Raw genomic sequence first — 14297 nt, forward strand, 5'->3', positions numbered from 1 at the left:
GTGAGCCCGATGTGGAGCTTGAACCCACGAACCTGTGAGATCATGACCTGAGCAGAAGTCCGACACTCAGCGGACTGAGCCACCCAGGTGCCTCCTTTTTACATTTAAATATTTTTTTCCAGATAGAATTCATTTTGTGTGTGCTATGAAGTATGGAGTTAATTTCATTTTTTCCTAAATAGCTGGTTGCTTAAACTTGATAGCCCATATTTTGGATAAATGTTTTTGGTAATGTTTTCAATGTGAATTTTTGTGGTTGTTCAAAGAAAGTTTTTTTACTGAAAGCTCTAGAAAAGTACATTTGATTATTGATTTGTCAAAATTTGTCAACCTATAGGTTGACGGATTTCATTTTTGCTGTTTTCTGAGCAGGGTTAATGAATCATGGTTGCCTTCACACTAGTATGTAACTTTTGGACTTTTGACTTTGAATAGTGTACTAAAAAAAAAAAAGATTTAGCTACCTATCACCCAGTTCTCTATTACTCAGAGCACTCTGCCGCATACACATACTTTATTTTATAGGTTCTGTTTATCCTTGGAAAGAAGAAAAGACATTTTAAGTATCGAACTGCTGGAGACTTTTCATAACACTCAGCCAGGCTGGTTTTTGTCTATCAGTGAGGATGGCTATTCATTTCAGAAGATTGGGAAAGCACCCTCTTTATTTCTTTCCCCCACCTCTGATGACTCCTTAGAAAACATCACAATTTAGAAAATATATCAGTGGTCAACTGCTACTACCTTTGATTCAAACGTGAACCACACTTGGGAATCTCTACCACCTTGTGCTGAATGCAAGGTGGAAAGGAAAATGTCAACATACAGTTCCTTTTTTAAAATATTTATTTATTTTTGAGAGAGAGACAGAGCACCAGCAGGGGAGAGGCAGAAAGAGAGGGAGACACAGAATCTGAAGCAACTCTAGGCTCTGAGCTGTCAGCACAGAGCCCATGCAGGGCTTGAACTCACAAACCTCGAGATCATGACCTCAGACTTCCTTACCCGACTGAGCCACCCAGGCTCCCCTCAACATGCAGTTCTCATAAGGTACATTCCACTGTGAACCGGCTTGGTCAGTTTTGAGGGGAAAAAAAAGCTTTTGATTAAATTGTTTCAGAAGCAAAGAAACATAAAGATTCTACCTCAAAAAATGCCTTGCCATTCCACATTGGAAAGTTTAATCATAGCATCTCATTGACTCATTTCTATGGATTTTATGCATCTATGTTATAGCTTATGTTATTAGAAAAGTTTTGGAATACCCATCTCCTGGAGGCACGAAAAAAATCAGTAACATTTAAAAAAAATTTTTTTTAATGTTTTATTTATTTCTAGGAGAGAGAGAGACAGCGTGAGCAGGGGAGGGTCAGAGAGAGAGGGAGTCACAGACTCTGAAACAGGCTCCAGGCTCTGAGCTGGCAGTCAGCACAGAGCCCGACGCGGGGCTCGAACCCACGAACCGTGAGATCATGACCTAAGCGAAAGTCGGACGCTCAACCGACTAAGCCACCCAGGCACCCCAAGAAATCAGTAACATTATCTGTCCCCCCTTTTTTTTAAATAGTTTATTGTCAAGTTGGTTTCCATATAACACCCAGTGCTCATCCCCACAAGTTTATCTGTCCCTTTCGTGTTGCACATATGTAAGGAACATGCTATTTGGGGGAGACAAATTTGGTAATTCAGTTATTTATTAAGGCTTCTTGGGGATGCCATGAATTCAAGCCCCGCATGTTGGGTGTGGAGGCTACTTGAGAGAGAGAGAGAGATCTTTTTGAAACTGGTAATTGTGATGACTTGGAAAAAGGAAAATTTGGTGGCTGGAGGCCAGAGGGTGGTGGTGATGGTGAAAACTTCCTTTTCACTCTATAAAATTTGTACCTTTCTAATTTTATACCACATGCATGTATATAACATAGTCAAACAAATTAGTTCTTTTAAATGTTATATTTAAACATTTTTTTATTGTTATGGTAGGGCTATATTACATTTGGAGTAAATGAGTGAGAGGGTAACGATATGATGCATACCATTGCTGCAGACGGAAACAATTGATTTACACTGTAAACAATTTACATTTTAAACAATGTTATTTTTTGTTTTATTCGTTCATACAAGAAATATTTTTTTTTTTCTAAATGTTTTATTTATTTCTAGGAGAGAGAGAGACAGCGTGAGCAGGGGAGGGTCAGAGAGAGAGGGAGTCATAGACTGAAACAGGCTCGATGCTCTGAGCTGGCAGTCAGCACAGAGCCCGAAGCGGGGCTCGAACCCATGAACCACAAGATCATGACCTAAGCGAAAGTCGGACGCTTAACCGACTAAGCCACCCAGGCGCCCCCATACAAGAAATATTTTTTAAAAATTTTTAAAGATTTATTTATTTTTGAGAGAGAGAGAGAAAAAGAAAGAGAACAGGGGAGGGGTGGACAGAGAGGGAGATCGAGGACCTTAAGAAAGCTCTGAGCTTTGGGGGGCTCAAACTCTCGAACCGTGAGATCGTGACCTGGGCCAAAGTCAGACGCTTAGCTGACTAAGCCATCTAGGAGCCCCATTCAACAAATATTTAAGTAACAATTCTGTGCCAGGCATCAACCAACAATTATGTAAGTAAGATTGTTACAGCAGATACTCGGCTCCCAGGAAGAGACAAGCGATACACACTCGGGGAATCGGAAAGAAAACGTGTATTTCGCATCGATGCTGGCACAGAGGGGTCACCTCCAAAGATTGAGCCCCGAGGCCTAGTGCCGGCCTTCTTGTATGCCTGGCGAGCTTCTGGGTAGTTGGAAACATTATTAGGTGCATGAGGGGGCGCTATCAGTTGTGCTACCGGAGCAGTTGGCTGATGCGAGAGGCAAGCAAGATTCCAGAAGCCAAAAGCATGCAAGGGGGAGTGAGTATCTGGCCCCAGACATCTGGCTGGCTCTTCTTTTTTTTTTAAGTCTGCTCTTGCTGGCTTTCCTTCTCAAGATGGTGAAGATCATAACAAGCTAGAAGGGATTATGAATAGAGGATGGAAAGAGAGATTGTTGAAGTTATACAGATTATGCGGAAGCCCACAAAACAATCGCAAATGTGAGTAATGTGTCAGAATTTTCATAATCTTGCCGCAATGCAGTGAGCTGCTGGGGAAATACACTGTGATGAACACTGAGGTGGATGAAAAAGGTTGAGCATGCATTTTGTTGTCTTCTACAGCGACGGTCTTCTTCATCCACGTGCTACTTTTGCTGTCTCTGTGAACCATAATGCCTGCCTTTTATTTTACTTGGAGTCACGAAGGCAAATAATTTTATGAACTTCATAGTGGTTGAAGATAAACAGAGGCCCATCAAGCATTTTAAGGGTTTACTGGAGCAAAATTCAATTCGAATCAGAGAGCAACCAACCTTTGAGATGGAAAGCTTTGAGGGGCTGGACGACCTGAAAGACTTTTATAGGCAGAAGGGAGCAGGAATAAGGAAGTCATACTGGACCAAAAAAGTAGGTTGGTTATTACGAGGTCAATTTCCTTTGGGGGATGGCAGGGATCTATCAGGCAGATGACCTAACCAGTGCTGATCAGGTGATTCCTAATTGACTGGTGGAAGATTCCATTCATTCGCAAGACAAAACTGTAATTAAATTAAGTCTTGGTTTTGCGAAGTGGAGCTTAGCACAAGTGGCTTCATTTAGGGCCTATTGTCTTGCTTCTTAACAATAACTAATGCTACATGATTTCAACGAAATCATTTAATAATTGAGGTCGTTTCCTATCTCATTGTTTAGATTTAAGGCAGGGAGAGGACAAATTCATGACCCTATGTGATTCGTACCTTTTTAATTGCCAGGTATCACAAAAGAAGCATTCTCATTCTCTTCAAAAATGAAAGTAATAATAATGTCTACATCGCAATGTAAACAAACAGGAAGCCTTGCAAGGTTTGTTCTGATTAAATATGAGGTCTCTGTGGTGGTGTTTGTCCTCTCTTATTGCCAGGATGTGGGAGGGCAAGTCTGGCGATGGAACTCAAAACATTGAATAGTGGTGATTTGAGGGCAGAGCCAGGAAATCACGATGGAAAGACAAACAAGAAATCTCCTGGAGTTTTGTTTTGAGGAGGGTGGAAGGAAATACTTTAGTGCAATGATTAAATTATTCTTTGTATCTATTTACCTTACTCATTAACTGTTGAGAGTTTACCTTCTACTATTTTTCAAAACAAAGACCTTGCTTCCATTTCATTAAAAATTGCTCAATCTTCTAAGCAAAGCTCACAGGTTATGTATGAAATTTGATCCCTTTCTTTTCATATTTTTAATAAAACTTCTTCAAAAATTTAGAGCAGTTAAGTAAACTTTTTAGAATAGAGGTTAATTTTACACCAAAAGAGTCTTTTGACATCATGATGCAACTTGTTTTTAAGATAACAGATTTAATATAAACTTCTTATTCACCCTGCTAGGGCAAGGAAGGTCATTTAATTTCCCTCTATATTAAAGTTTATATTTTGATACTGATGAATAATTACATTATGCATATTGCTAGAGGAATTGGAATAGTTTGGTATATGTAGAAATCAAATGAGATAAAAAGGACCAAGGTCTTAACGAAGCAACTAATATTAACGCTATGGATATATTAATTGTATTTTTCAAGTCAGAGCTTTTCTAACTATAGTAGGAAATCATTAAAGTCAGACACTTAACTGACTGAACCACCCAGGCGCCCCTAAATGTTTATTTTTAAGAGAGAGAGAAAAAGAGTGCGAGTGGGGGAAGGGCAGAGAGAGAGAGAGAGAGAGAGGTACAGAAACTGAAGCAGGTTTCAGGCTCAGAGCTGTCAGCACAGAGCCTGATGTGGGGCTTGAACCCACGAACTGTAAGATCATGACCTAAGCCGAAGTTGGACGCTTCACCGGCTGAGCCACCCAGGTGCCCCTACAGTTTTTTTTAAACCTGATTTGGATGGGGGAGTCAAGGGTTGTCTAATTGTCAGCAGTTTCCTTTGTGAATTCCACATAGTGAGGGATATCAGAATATGCCACTGCAAAATTATGCCTCTTTGGCACATGCTTTATTTTGAGCTAACAGCCATGGATAATCAGCAGGTAATAGAAAAGCTTTAAAAATGGGGCACAGGCTTCCTTTTGTAAAGAAGGCATATTTATAGAAGAAATTTCTATTTGTAAAAATGTCTCTCTCTCTCCCTCGTGCTAGGGATTGGAGGAACCTTAACAACTCTTACCAATGGGAAGACATCTGCATAACAAGCCTTACTAAACAGCCCTGGTTTGGGGCTCACCAAACACCAAAGACCTAACCATAGGACTGTAGAATATTTCCCCTCCCTGATTATCCTACCACCACACTAATAAAGACCCACTTCCAGCAGTTTCTTTTGTTCAGTGTATCGTGTCTGACTTCCAACAAAAAATTACAGTGTATACTAAAGGGCAAAAAATAGAGATTGAAGAGAGAGAGCAGCTATTAGAACCAGATCTAGATATGGCGGGGATGCTGGAATGATCTGATTGTGAATTTCAGGCAACTAAGATTATTATGTAAGGGCTCTAATGGAGAAAGTAGATAGCATACAAGAATAGGTGCACATGTAATTAGAGAGATGGGGATTCTAAGAAAGAATAAAAAAGAAATGCTAGAGCTAAAAGAAAAAAAATCAACTGTAACAGAAGATGTAACATATGCATAATGGGTCTCCCAGAGAAGAAGATAGAGGAACAGAAGAAATATTGGAAGCAGGGGCGCCCGGATGGCTCAGTTGATTAAGCATCCAACTCTTGATTTCAGCTCAGGTCATGATCTCATGGTTGGTGGGATCGAACCCCCAGTAGAGCTCTGTGCTGGCAACATGGAGTCTGCTTGGAATTCTCTCTCTCTCTCTCTCTCTCTTTCTCTCTCTCTCTCTCTCTCTCGCCCTTCACCCACTCATATGCACTCTCTCTCTCTCCCTCTCTCTCAAAATAAAAACAATGTTTTAAAAAACACATTCATTAAAAAAAAAGAAGAAGAAATATATGAAGCAATAATGACCGGAAANATAGAGCTCTGTGCTGGCAGCATGGAGTCTGCTTGGAATTCTCTCTCTCTCTCTTTCTCTCTCTCTCTCTCGCCCTTCACCCACTCATATGCACTCTCTCTCTCTCCCTCTCTCTCAAAATAAAAACAATGTTTTAAAAAACACATTCATTAAAAAAAAAGAAGAAGAAATATATGAAGCAATAATGACCGGAAAGTTCCCCAAATTAATGTCAGACACAAAACCACAGATTCAGGTAGTGCAGAGAACATCAGACAAGATAAATGTCAAGAGAACTAGGCCTAGGCATATCATCTTCAAACTGCAAAAAATTAAAGACAAAAAAAAAATTTAAAAGAAGCCTGAGATAAAAACACCCCCACCTACACAGGAGCAAAGTAAGAACTATGTCCGATTTCTCCTCAGAAACAAGATAGAGGAGAGCAGAGTGCAATATTTAAAGTGTTCGAAGGAACAAACCACCAACCTAGAATTCTGTGTCCTGTGAAATTATCCCTCAAAAGCGTGGGAGAATCAAAGACTTGCTCAGAAAAATAAATATTGAAGAAATTCGTCAGTAGACCTGCCTTCCAAGAAATAGTACAAGAAGTTCTTTAAAGAGAAAGAAAATGATATCAGTCAGAACCTTGGATATGCATAGAAAAAGGAAAAGCAGTAGAGAAAGAATAAGGTAAGTAAAGACTTTAATTTTTCTTATTCTTTTTACATTATGTATTTATTTTTAAATTTTGTTATGTTTTCAAGTTTATTTTATTTTTGAGAGACAGAGAGAAAAAGAGAGAAGGTGAACATGTGAGTGGGGGTGGGGGGAAGCAGAGAGAGAGGGAGACAGAAAATCCCTGTGGGGCTCAAATGCACAAACCATGAGATCATGACCTGAGCTGACATCAAGAGTCAGAAGCTTAACCAACTGAGCCTCTAAGATTTTATTTTATTAAAAAATTTTTTTGAAATTTATTTATTTTGAGAGAGACAGAGAGAGACTGAGCACAAGCAGGGGAGGAGCAGAGAGAGAGGGAGACACAGAATCTGAAGCAGGCACCAGGCTCTGAGCGCTCAGCACAGAGCCCAACGCGGGGCTCGAACCCGGAAACCATGAGATCATAACCTGAACTGAAGCCAGATGCTTCACCAACTGAGCCACACAGGTGCCCCTGCTAAAGACTTAATTTTTAAGTAATCTCTACACCCAATATAGGGCTTGAACTCACAACCCCAATATCAGTAGTCTCTACAGACTGTGCCCCTTATTTTTCTTATTCTTAATAGATCCAACAAACGATTGTTCAAAATATAATAGCAACAATGTATTTGATTATATATACATATTTATGTATAAGTAAGATTGTCGAAAACTGACCTCCATGCTTCTTGCTTCAGAGCCAAAATACACCAGAGAACACAGAGTTTGCGACAATAAGCAACAATAGCTTTATTGCTTTGCCAGGCAAAGGAGGCTGCAGAGGATCTGGCCTTCAAACACTGCAAGCCCCCCTGGAGGAAGGGGCCAGAAGGTTTTATAGGAAAATACAGAATCTAATTGATTTTGACAGGAATTGTGTAGGTATTGCAAGTCTCATTACTCATTTTCAAGGTGGTACCCAGTCTTTAAAACAAAAGGCTAAGGAGGGAAAAGGGGCGGTTTGCAGAAGAGAATAAAAAGGTTACTTAGTTAAAAATCGAGCCTCCCTGAAGCATTAATGCAGCCATTTAGATTTTTGTTCAACTGTATGCTTTTAAGCGGCGCAAAATGAGTAACTGAGATAACGCACAGGACAGGAGGGAGGAATTAGGAATGTTTTGTTATTATAAAGTACTTTTACTGTCTGTGAAGCGATATAGTGTTATTTGAAAGTAGAGTGGGATTAGTTTTAAGTGTCTAATACGGATTCTAGTTTAAAGAAGTATAATAGGCTGAGGAAAGAGAGAAAGGAATCCTATAAAATGTTCAGTTAAAACCACTGGTAGCAGAAAAAAAAAAGGGATACAAAATAGGAACAAAGAACAGGTGCAATGAGTAGAAACTATCAAACAGTACAGTAGATATTAATCCAGTCATATAAAAATCACTTTAGACGCCAATAGTTTAAGTACACCAATTAAAAGCCAAGATTGTCAGAGTGACCAAAAAACAAAAAAAAGATCCAATTATATGTTGTCTACATGAAATCCACTTTAAATATAAAGACATATATCAATGAATAGTGAAAGCATATAGAAATAAATACCGTGCTAATACTAAGTAAATGAGTGTGGGAGTAGCTATATTAATTCCAGACAAAGCAGACTCTAGAGCAAGGAAAATTACCAGGGGTAAAGACAAGTATTCTATAATGATAAGGGGTCATTTTTAAAAAAGATTTTTAAATTGTTAAGTAATCTTTTTTATATAAAAAATTTTTTTAAATATTTATTTATTTTGGGGAGACAGAGTGCAAGCAGGGGAAGGGCAGAGAGAGGGAGACACAGAATCCGAAGCAGGCTTCAGGCTCCAAGCCGTCAGTACTGAGCCCGAAGCGGGGCTCGAACCCAGGAAGCACAGGATCAGGACCCGAGCCGAAGTCGGATGCTTAACTGACTGAGCCACCTGGGCGCTCCTTTAAGTAATCTATACACCCAACCTGAGGCTCAAACGCACAACCCTGAGATCAAGAATCACATGCTCCACTGACTGGGCCAGCTAGGTGCCCCGATAAAGGGGTCAATTATCCAGGAAGATATAACAATCCTTAATGAATATGCATCTAACAAAAAGCATCAAAATACACAAGGCAAAAACTGATAAAACTTGAAGGAGATGTGGATACATCTACTATTATGCTTGGAGATGTTACCACCCATCTATCAGAAACAGACCCAGGAGGCAGAAAATCAGCAAGGACGTGGCTGAACTCAAAAGCACCATCGATCAACTGGATGTAACTGACATCTATAGACTCCTTCAGCCAACACCAGCTGAGTGCACATTCTTCTGAAATTAACGTGGAATGTGCACCAAAAAGAACCACATTCTGGGCATAAGACACACCTTAACACATTTAGAAGAAAACGCTACACACTGTGGTTTCAACCATATGACATCCGGAAATGGCAAGACTGTGAAGATAGGGAAAAGATCAGCGGTTGCTGGGGTCACAGCGGGGAAGGGAGGGTTGGGGGGGCGGGCGGAATGGATAGGCAGAGCAGGGAAGACTTCTAGGGAAGTAAAGTATCCTGTATGACGCTCCAATGCGGGATATATATCATTTTACATTTGTCGAAAATGCATAGAATGTACAACATCCAGAATGACGTGAATTTTGTGTGCAAATGATGGGTTGATGTTGGCCCATCCATTGTAACAAAGGTTCCATCCTGGGCAGGATGTTGATTGTGGGGGAAGGTGGGTGTGTCGGTATTCTCTGTACCTTCCATACTTTCTGCTGGGTTTTTTTTTTGTGTGTGTGTTTTGTTTTGTTTTGTTTGCTGTGAACCTAAAACAGCTCTAAAAACCAAAGTCTACTTAAAAGGACGAACAGTGTTGGCAAAATAGAGCTCACAGGCTGTTAACTGTTAGGCTCTCTATTTCAGCAGAACCAAACACCCCAAACTGAAGGATTTAAAACGACTATAGCTCATGATTCTGTGGGTTGGCTGGGGCTCAGTTTCCTGTTTCTTCTTCTGGGAGCTCAGTTGGGGTGGAAATGTCCAAGATACTTCAAGCCTCTCTCTCCATGGCTCTGTGTCAGGGAGGGTAGCTGGACTCCTCACATGGGTAAGAGCACTGAGGGGCGCCTGGGTGGCTGAGTCGGTTAAGTATCCGACCTCAGCCCAGGTCATGATCTCACAGTTTGTAGGTTCGAGACCGGAGTCGGGCTCTGTGCTAACTGCATCTCTAAAAAATGAATAAATGTTAAATTAAAAAAAGAAAAAGAGAGAGCACTGACAGCAGATGAAGTGTCTTTGAGAGTCGCCTATGAGTTTACACTTCTGCCTGATTCTATCCGGCAAAATTACAGGTCTGAGTCAGTTTAACAGGGCAGGGAAATGGGTCCCTCCTTTCTATAGAAGGAAATGACAAAGAATTTGTGGGCATTTTTAAATTGCCACACTGTATTTTATTCATCCGGTGACAGCTTTTCAATAAGAACCACTCTCTGTATACTTCCTCTCCCTTCAAAACCCAGCTGTAGTCCATACCGAAAACCACTCAGCAAATTAGAGACGTTTTCTGTGCACCTGTGTTATTTGGCTGCCCCTAACATTTTCTATCTTGATTGTGAAATATCAATCAGATGGCAGCTCATAACATTTTCTGTCTTAATTGTGAAAAAGGAAAAAGAAAACACCAGTAACTGCAGAGACCAAGTGAAATGATTAAGAATGTCATTTCTTTTGGTGACGTCAGTGTTTTTGCCATGGTTCTCAGGTGGCACAGGTGTGGTGAAGACGAGAGAACACAGGATAGGAGTTCTCACCGAAGCTGAGGAATGGCTACTGTTATGGGTGACCGCATCCTGCCTTACAAGGAGAAGCTTTCTGAAAGGACGTGGAAATTTATCTCCTGAATCTGAAACGTATTTACGAATTATTGTGAAAATACGCCAGGGCACCAGGAAGTTTCTCTTACCCTCTTCTCAGAAATTTTTAGCACATCTTTTTGTTCAATACCAAATATGTGATTTAAACATGTAACTTAAAATAATTTGTTGAAGGGAGGGGTGCCCGTTTGACCCAGTAGGTGAGGCGCCTGACTCTTGGTTTCGGCTCAGGTCATGATCTCACTGTGGGTTCGAGCCCCACATTGGAGCCTGCTTGGAATTCTCTTTCTCCCTCTCTCTCTGACCCTCCCCTGCTCACGTTCTCTCTCTCAAAATAAAAAATAAATAAAATAAATAAAATTAAATAATTTCTTGATGGGAAAGAAGTCTGAATTCTTTCACTGTATAACTCTGGCTTCTCTTCTCCACCTTCTACTTAATGAAACATATATTCAAAAGGAAGCTTCAAAAATCAGTTTTTCGGGGTGCCTGGCTGGCTCAGTCAGTAGAACATGAGACTCTTGATCTCAGGGTTGTGAGTTCGAGCCTCACGTTGAGTGTGCATGTTACTTAAAAAGAACATCTTAAAAAAATAAAAATAAAAAGTCATAAGTTTTGAAATTAAAACAATGCTATCAACTACTTTTGCGACTGAGGAGACAGTGCTGTGGTCATGCCTCACCAAAGAACCAAGTCCAAGGGCATGAAGCAGTGAATAAGCCAAACTCTTCTGCTGAGTATAGAACTCCCCTGTGCATAGCATGGTGCCTGAAATGAATACTGTTCCTTAACTCTACTTTTTTTGTTTGCATTTCCGATGGCAAGTATCAGCGAAGTGAAAAACAAAGTGGTAATATGCCACCTTGTGGATGCACAAGGAATGGAACTATTCCCGTTTTTTTGTTTTTGTTTTTGTTTTTTTCCTCATGGGAAGAATCTAACAATGCATTTTTATTTTTTCCAATTATGGGAGGAATAATTCATTAGTAATCATCCCAATTTTTAAAATCCCAATTTTAAAAATTTTTTGAAGCTTATTTACTTTGAGAGAGAAAGAGAGAGGGAGAGAACAGGCAGGGGAGGGGCAGAGAGAAGAAGAGACAGAATCCCAAGCAGGCTCCACACCATCAGTGTAGAGCCCGATGTGGGGCTCAAACTCAGGACCTGTGAAATTATGACCTGAGCCGAGATCAAGAGTCAGATGCTAACCAACTGTGTCACCCAGGCACTCCAGTAACCATCCCAATCTAGATTTGGAATGTACCTCTATTGAAGCAGCATAATGAATGAAGGAGTGAATTTTTCCAAATCTGATTTTTCAGGTCGGCTCTTGGTCTCCAGGCCTGGCCTGACATGAGGGTCAGAAATTCCAGAAGTGTTATTAATGTCCCGTATGGCTAGAAGATGATAAAACTATGTTTATATTCCAAAGAGGTATAAAAATTATTAGTACTATTGACAACCATCCATTTCCACGTGAGAGGTGTATTTATTAATTGACTAAGCAAACCTTTCATTATGGGTTATTATGGGATAGATGGGTCTAGAAAGACCAGGAGATGAGTTAACTCTCCCAGAAGGGGTGTTCTTAAGGTCCACTGGCAAAGACAAAATTCTCGACTGGATGACTTGCTGCTACTCCTAGATTTTTCATATTCTTTATGATTTAACCAAGTCCCACGCTCCAGGTCTCAGTTTCCCTTTCTGCAAAATGATAGGCCAGGTCGGTAATTTGTAAAATATATTGTCAATTTTGTTTACCTAGTATTCTTTAAAAATATGTATTTTCTGAATTGATTGTTATAAAAGCATATACAAGTGATATGATCCAAATTTGAACGTATTTGAGACTGTCAGCATGTTAATGGGTCCTCATTGAGTGAATTTATACCATACAAAGTAAAATGTCCAAGTCTGAACTACAAAACACATGTGAGGTAGTAAAATATCATTTTTCTTCTTTTTAAATATTTTTATTTATTTCTAGGAGAGAGAGAGACAGCGTGAGCAGGGGAGGGTCAGAGAGAGAGGGAGTCACAGACTCTGAAATAGGCTCCAGGCTCTGAGCTGGCAGTCAGAGCCCCGACGCAGGGCTCGAACCCATGAACCGCGAGATCATGAACTAAGAGAAAGTCGGACGCTCAACCGACTAAGCCACCCAGGCGCCCCTAAGATATCATTTTTCTTTGTTTCTTTTTCATATAGGGATTTTGCGTGAGATTTTCCACGTCTGTTGTCAAGGGTGGCGTTCTGAAGACAACGTATCCCTCAGCCAGCACGTTTGTATTGTAGTCTGTTTAAAATAAACTCTCCAACAGACCAACAGGTAAGCTTAATAGTGATAGCTAATACCAAAGGCTTACTATGCATGAAACACTCACTGACTTAGTGGTTTTCATGCATTAACTCGTAAATCTTTCCAGTGCTTATTGAGGTGGCCATTGTTATCCCTATCTTCCAGTCAGGAAACTGGGATACAAAGAGGTGAATTGAGGCGCCTAAAAAGGGGGTAAAGCCAGGGTTCCGCTTTTGCCTACTAGTGAGCTCTACCTCACATAGAATCTTCTGCTCTAGTATGCATATGGCACATTCCCATCTCAGGAATGAGACGAATGGAGCCTGGCCCCGGCTTCACACCATTCCTTCCTCCTCCCTGTTTGGCTAATTCACAGCCATCCTGAGGGTCCAGCTCAAGCCTCACCTCTCTGGAAAGCACGGTCCCAGTTGACCTTCATGGGGCTCCCTCCCCTCTCTGGTCCACTGTAGCATTGGTTCACGCTCAGAAGCCTGTTGGTGCAAAGGCCCAGGAGTGTGTTAGAGTTCGGGCGAGTTCCTGGATAGAGCATGGAGGCAGAGGCCGGGGAGGGTGATGGGGAGGGCCCTGCAAATGATGGTTTTGTCTACACTTATGCTAGGGTAATGAGAAATATGGAAGGGCTGCTGATGGGGCTCGATCAGATCGTGACAAAGGTCCCTGCACCTTGGGATTCACTGGGGTCAAATCTAAGGCTGGGTGAATGGAAAAGAGGCTGCTGCCGATGCCAGGTGGTGACTTAGACTCAGGAGGGAGAAAGATGGTTGGGAGAGACTCGGGGACTGCTTGCAAATGCAGGGTGTGAACTCCGATGTCAGACTTAAAGGGCAGCATTTTTTATGCATTTTTTTAAAATAGACTATTATTGTTTTGAAAACACTTTATTTTTTAAGGCAGCTTTCGGCTTACAGAAAATTAAATGGAAAGTATAGAGAGTTCTCAGATATAGCCCTTTTTCCCCCCTTCTTGCCGCCGCCCCCCCCCCAGTTTCCCTTATTATTAGCATCTTGCCTGTGGGGGGGCATTTGTTATCATTTATAAGGCAATATTAGTATATCATTATTGACTAAAGTTCATAGGTTACCTTAGGGCTCACTCTTTGCGCTGTACTGTTCTATGCGTTTTGGCATATACATAACATCCTAGATCCATCATTATTACTCTATTAGAAGAGTTTCACGGCCCTAAAAGTCCTCTGCTCTCCACCTATTCCTCGCTCCCTTCCTCTAAACCCCTGGCAACCACTGATCCATTTACTCTAGAGTTTAGCCTTTATCAGAATGACCTATACCTGGAATCATGTCATATACAGCCTTTTCAGGCTGGCTTCTTTCACTTAGTATGATATACATTTAAGGTTCCTCCATGTCTTTTCAGGGCTTGATCGTTTCTTTCTACTGCTGAATAACACCACAGG

At 40.9% G+C, this 14297-nt stretch overlaps 1 long non-coding RNA gene across 1 annotated transcript; it reads left to right on the forward strand.

Moving 5' to 3' along the window:
- Positions 1-2961: 2961 nt before the first annotated feature.
- LOC144227626 (uncharacterized) lies at positions 2962-5379 on the forward strand. Its single transcript, XR_013333974.1, has 4 exons — positions 2962-3081; positions 3205-3489; positions 3837-3927; positions 5206-5379. It is a non-coding gene; the product is annotated as an uncharacterized LOC144227626 (long non-coding RNA).
- The last annotated feature ends 8918 nt before the right edge of the window (positions 5380-14297 follow it).

Source organism: Crocuta crocuta, unplaced genomic scaffold, assembly GCF_008692635.1.
Source record: "Crocuta crocuta isolate KB4526 unplaced genomic scaffold, BGI_CrCroc_1.0 scaffold41, whole genome shotgun sequence".
NCBI classification, from domain to species: Eukaryota; Metazoa; Chordata; class Mammalia; order Carnivora; family Hyaenidae; genus Crocuta; species Crocuta crocuta.